Genomic DNA, 7,344 nt, shown 5'->3' with positions numbered 1-7,344 from the left:
AAAAAAAAAAAAAAAAAAAAAAAAAAAGAGGAGATGATACAAGGAAACTTTTTTTGCTCTATACCAGGTGTGAAAGTTGGGGGATGCTTCATCCCTGATGGGTAGGATTGGGGACAGTTGTGATCTTCTCTGCTAGAATGCAAAAAGACAGTTCCTGCCTACATTTTCTGGCATGAACAATCTCAGGGGGAAAAAAAAAAAAAAAAAAAGCTTGGCAAGCAAGCAGGACAGACAGATCCTGCCTCCACCCCTGTTGCAGTGGTGGGTGAGGTTGGTGGTGTGGGTGCTATGGAGCAGGCTGTGCTGCACTAAAACCTGGTGTTGCATGCATGTTCCCTTTCCTCCTTCCCCATACTGGCTGGCCCTAAATGGTGCTGCCCCAGAAGATAAGACCTCCCTCCCCTGGCGGAGCCCACCTGAGCCTTGGAAACTCTGCTTACCTGCCAAGGTTGTGCTCATGTATCACAGAGAGGCTAACCCTACCTGAACCAGGACCTGCAGCTCCAGCAGCACAGCAGTGGCTGGGCTTCACCTGGCTGGAAATGACCAACTACTGTCTAAAAGCTAACCTGTGTTTTGAAAGAAATATACGGTAAAATCTCACTAAAAATCAGCAAATTCTGAACTGAGATGTGAGATGCTCCTTTCTAAGGGTTAACTAGAAATAGGAGGGGGGAGGGGAACAGTATGCCTGTCCTGTAGTATCAGAGTCAAAATACAAAAAAGATGGAGGGGAATTGGGCCATAATTAGTTTACCAGGATGCTATAGCTCTCATTTCACTGTGCTACAGTAATAACTAAATGAAAATCCAGATTGTGTCTGAGCACATGAAGAAATAAACAGTTCCTGTGTATTTCAGAGAAGAATGAATTTCACATTGCTGTGGTTCCCATTGGCTCCTCAGTTTGCTTGGAGATGGTTGTTATCAGGATAGTAGATTATTTAAAGATGAATTAAACTTGCTTTTGTTTTGAAATGACATACTTCTATCATCATCAACACCCTAAGCAAAACACTTTGTAAACTTTTCTTGTATTATGATTTTATGATGAAAAAAATAATCTAAAATATACATATGAAATGTAGAAGGTCATGACGTACTGACTATATCTTTTGAGGGTATATTCTCTGGTTCCTCTGAAAGGATTGTTAACCTGATGCTCGAGAATTCTGGTGCCTCAAGCAGTGCTCCATCTGAGAGACCACTTAAAAACTATGGCTCTCTAGGGATGAGAAGTATCTTACTTCTAGCACTGTTTATTATCATGAAAGCTAATGGAAAAATTAGATTTGGAAAAGATATTATGCAGATTCTGTGCTACTAGAAATCCAGCAATTTTATAAAGAATTTTAATACTTTCTGCTACAGATCACACATCCCTCTCCTTGTGCTTCACTGTGGGCTTCCTTTGTGCAGAGATGGTGGAATTTGTGTGAAAATTCAACCAGGGCTTTGGCCCTGTGTGTTGGCCTGACTGGGCAGGTACAGCAAATGCTTACACAGGCTGTTGATCATTTTTAGATCTGATATTAAAATCATGTAGAGCATTTAGAAGAAGGAATTTTATAAACAATATAATATAAAATTTATATTTTATAGATTTTATTGTTCAGATTTCTTGCACTTACATGTGCATTCATTCCTATGATGGATGATCTTCTCTTGTACAGCTAAAGTTTTTGGGAAGCCAGTCTATTTCAGCAAAATCAACCACATAGGAAAGGAAGAAACTGCACATATCACTGCAGCTCTCACATGTGAAAGGACTAAATTCATTTAACCTTTTAAGAGAAAGGCTTAGGTTTTCCTCCATAGATTCCTCTTAAATGGATCATTTAACTTGCTGCTTCACCGTATGCTTCAGAAACTAGGAAGGCTTAGAAAATACTTTTTTTTTTTTTTTTAATTGTGGCAAGACTTGAGTATCATCTTGTGACCCTCTTCCTCCCAAATGACATGTGATTCTGTAGCTTTTTGGAAAAGAAAACTATAAGGAGTATTTTCAGTATAACTTGATTAGCAAGTCAGTTGCTGTGTATCTGGAGCACCAGCAAAGGATGTGTGTGTCAGTTTGTCTTCATAGTCAATAACCTTTTGCAGGAATACACTAATTTATTCACAGACTGCTTATGTACCTCTGGAATAGACTTTTTTTTAACCAGTAGATCTTGCAATCTATTTCACAACCACCCTTGTCTCCTATGTGTGTTGCTTGCCAACTCTAATTAATGGACTGAGTTTAATAGGCAATGCATGAGCATGTTCTCTATATATGTCCTAATTCTGGCAAAAGTTGCATTACCCAGGCCTCACTATGAACTATATTTCTGTATGAAATCCTATCATGCGTGTGTGTATTGAGCAGGCTGTTGAGATGGCTGTTAGAAACTTATCTTTAAAGCTTTATTGCAAGCCAGAATATTTCGAAACTTGGCATACTGCTTTTGGAGTGGGTGCAGTTCATTTAGTTAAATCTGGGTCTGTCTCCTGCTCTCTTTTTATAGTCCAGATTCCCTAGGGTAGAGGGAAGTACCTAATTGCAAATCTGTCCTGCCAAGTACTTGGCAACTAGAGTTTTCCCCCACAACGGAGTTTGTCTCTAAAGCAGATAACGTCCGTTTGGAATAACCTGGCACTTTAGGCTAGGAAAGGGCAAAGAGTTTTGAAGAATAGTTCAGAGTTTAAACTCAAGTATTTGTAACACTCATTTCTAGACACTGTGGATACAATACTTTTTTTAACGTGTCATTAGTTGAAAAGAGTGTCTTGTAACAATCTTAACTGTTTATTTTTCACCATCTCTTGCATTTTTATCTTTGACAGCTGTTGGTTTAATGTAGCATTTTAGGATATTTGGGTCAATAATCAGGTTATGAAAACATTTTGTACCTATGTAACCCGCAAAAATATATATATATATATATATATATATATATATTTTTAATTTATTTTCAAGAAGCTTACATGCTCTATTTGAATCCACTAGATTGCTAGAGTTCACAAAGTACTTTTATGGCTTTGTGTATGTTACAGAAATCTGGCATCTGAGGCAGTGTTTGCAGTATGTGCATACCAAGGAGCACATATCAGTGGAGCAGAGGTACCAGCAGAATTAAGGGCCTGCAGTTGCTGCTAGTCAGTCCCGTAAATCTGCAATACTGCAGAGTCAGCACAGGCCCCACTTGAGGAGAAACCTAAACATCTGTTTAACTTTAGGCATGTACTTAAGCTTCTTTGACATCGTGAGCTGCTAAGTAAGGGGGGCGGGTTTGTTTTTAATCACTATTCTGAGTGCTTTACTTCACAAGGTTATGCTTAGGAGGCACTTTTCAAGCAGGATGGAGTTTGTTCCTTAGGTTCAGCCTGCCTTCACATAGCGGGGCAAGTTGTAGGCATGCAGTCCCAAAATTTTTCTCTTCCTTTTCTTTCTCTCCATATGCTATGTTTGCAGAGGGAGGAACCTTGGGTGCCCCCAGACTAAAAGAGAACTGTAGCTGCTTCATGTAAGTCTTCAGTCTGGAGAATCAAAGGATGAGGAGTGCTGGGTGCACACCTGCCCAGCATACAAATAGCCTAGAAAATGCTTCGTGTTCTCATTTCACTTTCATATGGTGTGATGTGTTCAGTAACACTTCAGTGCATAGGCTGACCAGTATTCATGCAATTATCTTGAGGGACTCTGGCTGTGAAAACTTGCAGTGAGCTTGTTCCTTTTACTCCTCCAAGCTATGAAAACAAATTGCTCTTCCTTCTGGATTGAATTCCATTCCCATTTAATTTTGTTGCTGCTCCTCCTCTGTTTCATCTATTTTCTTCTGCTTTTTGCCTGTTCAGACTCTTTCTGTCCTCATGCTGATAATTAGCTGGAATAGTCTGTATAATATATTCTATATATTATACTATAATAAAGTTCCGAATTAAAATGTCAGTTGTTCTAGCTCTTATGATAGCAGGGTCAAAGAGAACCTTTTGAGAAGGACTATGGCTGAAAATGCCAGGAAAAAAATCACATTATTGCCCGGACACTGACACAATATCTGAAAAGCTACTGGCGAAATAGCACTGGTCTGTTGAAGCCTTTGGGTTGAGCTCTGTTCTCCCAGACAATAGAAACTGTTACTTTGTTCCATCCAAATGAAGGAACTCGATGACCTGTTCTGACTCTTTTTCAAACCTGCTGGTGACCAGAGTTGTTAAAGATCCCTTCTGTACTTGAGTCAGTATACTTAATTATGTGTTATAAATTTGATAAACTCATTTTGGGGAAGGAGAATGTAGAAGTCAGAGGAAGGGGGCAGGAGGGAAATACCTTTTGCTTATTTCTACTAGAAAGACTAAATTCTGAACCAAGGGAAATAAGGCTTAAAAACAAATGGTATGTTTCTTTTTAAGAGACCAACAAGAAGATCTCCCTCCATCTGAGTGGGGGGATGTTAATGACTCATTACAGTTTGTTTGATGAGAATTGGAATTTATTGTGGTATCTGGTAGCATCCGTCTTTCAATTCTTCATCTGTTTTGATAAGGCAAAAATCCTGTGCTGCTGCGTCCAACTCAATTCCTCCTGATAAATAAGCTGCATATCTTTAAAAGTCATCTATTACCCTCTGTTTGTCAGTTTTATAAACTGGAAAAGATTAGGGGGAAGAGAAAGGGAGGGTTGCTGCTCGCACTGTGTGCAAGGCCTGACAGTGTCAGGGAGGCAGCAGGCTGCTCCCACTGAGCGGAGAGCCGGAGGGGGACACCCCACCCGGGGCACTTCCCTACTGCTGCCTCTGCAGCTCCTGCCCTGAAACCCTGCGTGGCCCCAGGAGACAGCGCTGTGATGTTCTCTGGATCTGGGTAGCTGCTGGAGCTGATTAGTTGGGTCAGTGTTAACTGTTGAAGAATAATTTCTTCTGCCAGGCCATAAGCGGTGCCCTGGGAGAACTGCCCTCCTGGTAATCACCACCTCGAGCGCCTGCTACTCCTCTGCATCCACAGCTCCCTTGCTCAGTCATAAGGACACTTCTAAAACTGTGCTTTTGGGACCATGAGTTGTCCCTGCCCCAAACACTGAAACTAGCAGAGGTAGCTTAGTACTGCATCCCTGCTTTCCTCCATCCCTCCCTTAGCAGAATTTCAGAAAATGATGGGCATGGGATGCTCACAATCCAGGCACATAAAGCTAAGAGCCATCTAGAGCTGATCTGCATCAGCACCTAACAGTGCTTTTTGAAATGCACATGCAGACATGAATGAGGCCATCAAGCCACCTCAGACCACTGTGGATCACAGTTGTCCCATTCTGAGAGGTGAGCTTTCCTCTCCCAACACCTCTAATGATTGCAGGTGTTTCTTGTGCTACCTGAATTTTTCTTTTGACCTCTTATTTAAGGTAGACTAGTTTTTACAGAAGTCTTTCTCATTATTTCCAGAAAATCATGAGGAGGAACTACTTTCCAAACTCCAGTTTGTTGTACTGGAAGATAGAAATAGACCTGCTGGGATTAACCCAAAGAACATGAACTTGACTGAATCACAGCACTGAATTTCTTCCCTGGATGTTCTGAGACTTCTTTGAACATTGAAGATTAGCATTTCACTTAGGCTGATACTAGCAGTGTCGTTAATATTTGAAAGCTGTGTGGTAAATCTAATTTTCAGGTTTGCATGTCAAAGTTTAGCATATACTGGAGCACTTTGACATATAGATGTTGTAGTTACAATTTAAATGTGTGTTATATCTTAGCATTTCATGGCCCTGATATGCAAATATTAGAGGGTTAAAACTGGTGAGTTGTAACCACAATGATATGGCTATCTCTTTTGAATAATTAGTACATGATAGAACAAAACAATAGCATCTCACAAAATGTGATTATGGTCAGTCAGCACTTGAAAAATATTTTGTTTGGTAATTTTAATTTTTTACCTCAGATTTTACAGGGAGGATGTAGGCAGTGTAAAGCATCTCCAGATTATACCCTCATCTCCAAGGATCAGTATGTAGTGCTAAAGGTGGTGTCAGAGCAGCTTTGTGGTTCAGCAGCAGTCAGCTGAAGTGGCACACTAATATCCTACCAAATTCATTTGCATTCAAAATGGCAAGAAACAGTGAGCTTTATTAATAGATTTTATGTGCTCTGTGAAATATGTAGGTGACAAATCTTCATGGGATTGTTTCAGGGAAAAGACCTAGATTAAGTCTCATTTTATAGGCTCTGAAAGAAGGCCAGGGAATGCAATTCTAGAGCACTGTTGGTCAAGTATATTTGCATCGATGTCCAAAATAATCTACCAGGGATTCTGCAGTACTTGTTTTGCTGGCTGTCAGGAGATTTTCTATATCTAAGTCATAATGCATCAAATTAATTGAATCGATGATTTTTAACAAACAAAAAGCATACTAATGTATACTAAGGTAACTTGAACTTCTCTCCCCTCCCACAATGGGCTGCCTCTAAGTGAATATTCCAGAATACTGTGATTTTTACGAAGACAACTGGGGCAAATACCTATAAATTCAAACTAAATACTGTTTTCCTGAAGCAACTGTAGTGAATGTGACTCAAGTTACTGACCTAGTTGCAAGCAGACCTGCAATGGAAAACATATGCCAGATTGCACATGTGAAGGATCCCAGCATGCGATAACCACTAGGCTATAAGATGTTGCAGAATAATTCTGTGCTGTGGTGAATTGTCCATGGTAAACTACCCTAGTTCGTTCCATTGAAATAAAAAGTACTAAAGAAATTAAAAGATCCCGGATCTGAGTCTTGTGCTCCGCTGCTGTAAATCAGCTACTGTAGTCCCCTCACTTCTGGGATGTGGAACAAACCCCACATGGCAGCCTGTGGGAGTGGGCTGGTAATCAGAAGGCAGAATAACTTTTTAGGGAGCTTTGAAAGAAATTTGGAAACAAAATTTATAGCTGAATATTAATCCGGTGAAGGAAAAATATGTTGATTTGTTTATACAAGGAAGAAAAAGGCTGGCTGTAGCATTTTGTGTCCTCTGAGTTCAACATTACTGCCTCACTTCAGCACTTTCCTTCTAGTGTGAGATAGACAGCTGTGTAGACACATAGAAGAAATTTCAGCAGAAGTTAGACTTCCTCTTTTATTTGAGATTGGTATTCTGAGATCAGATAAAACAAGACTACGGACAAGAAAAACAAAACACTATGGAGAGCTCTTCTTACCTACACTGCCAAGTCCAAGTTGAGGCATTTTGATAAGGAAACAGATCTTTGAAACAAACAAATGGACAGTAGAACAGAAGCAGGACTAGAAAGAGGCTCATAGGACACTTGGAAATAATTGGTGGGTTTCACATAATGCACAGTAACTTTCAAAGC

This window comes from Athene cunicularia, assembly GCF_003259725.1.
Source record: "Athene cunicularia isolate RWA chromosome 8 unlocalized genomic scaffold, athCun1 chr8_part1, whole genome shotgun sequence".
In the NCBI taxonomy this organism is placed as follows: Eukaryota; Metazoa; Chordata; class Aves; order Strigiformes; family Strigidae; genus Athene; species Athene cunicularia.
Note: the sequence above shows the minus strand (reverse complement) of the source record.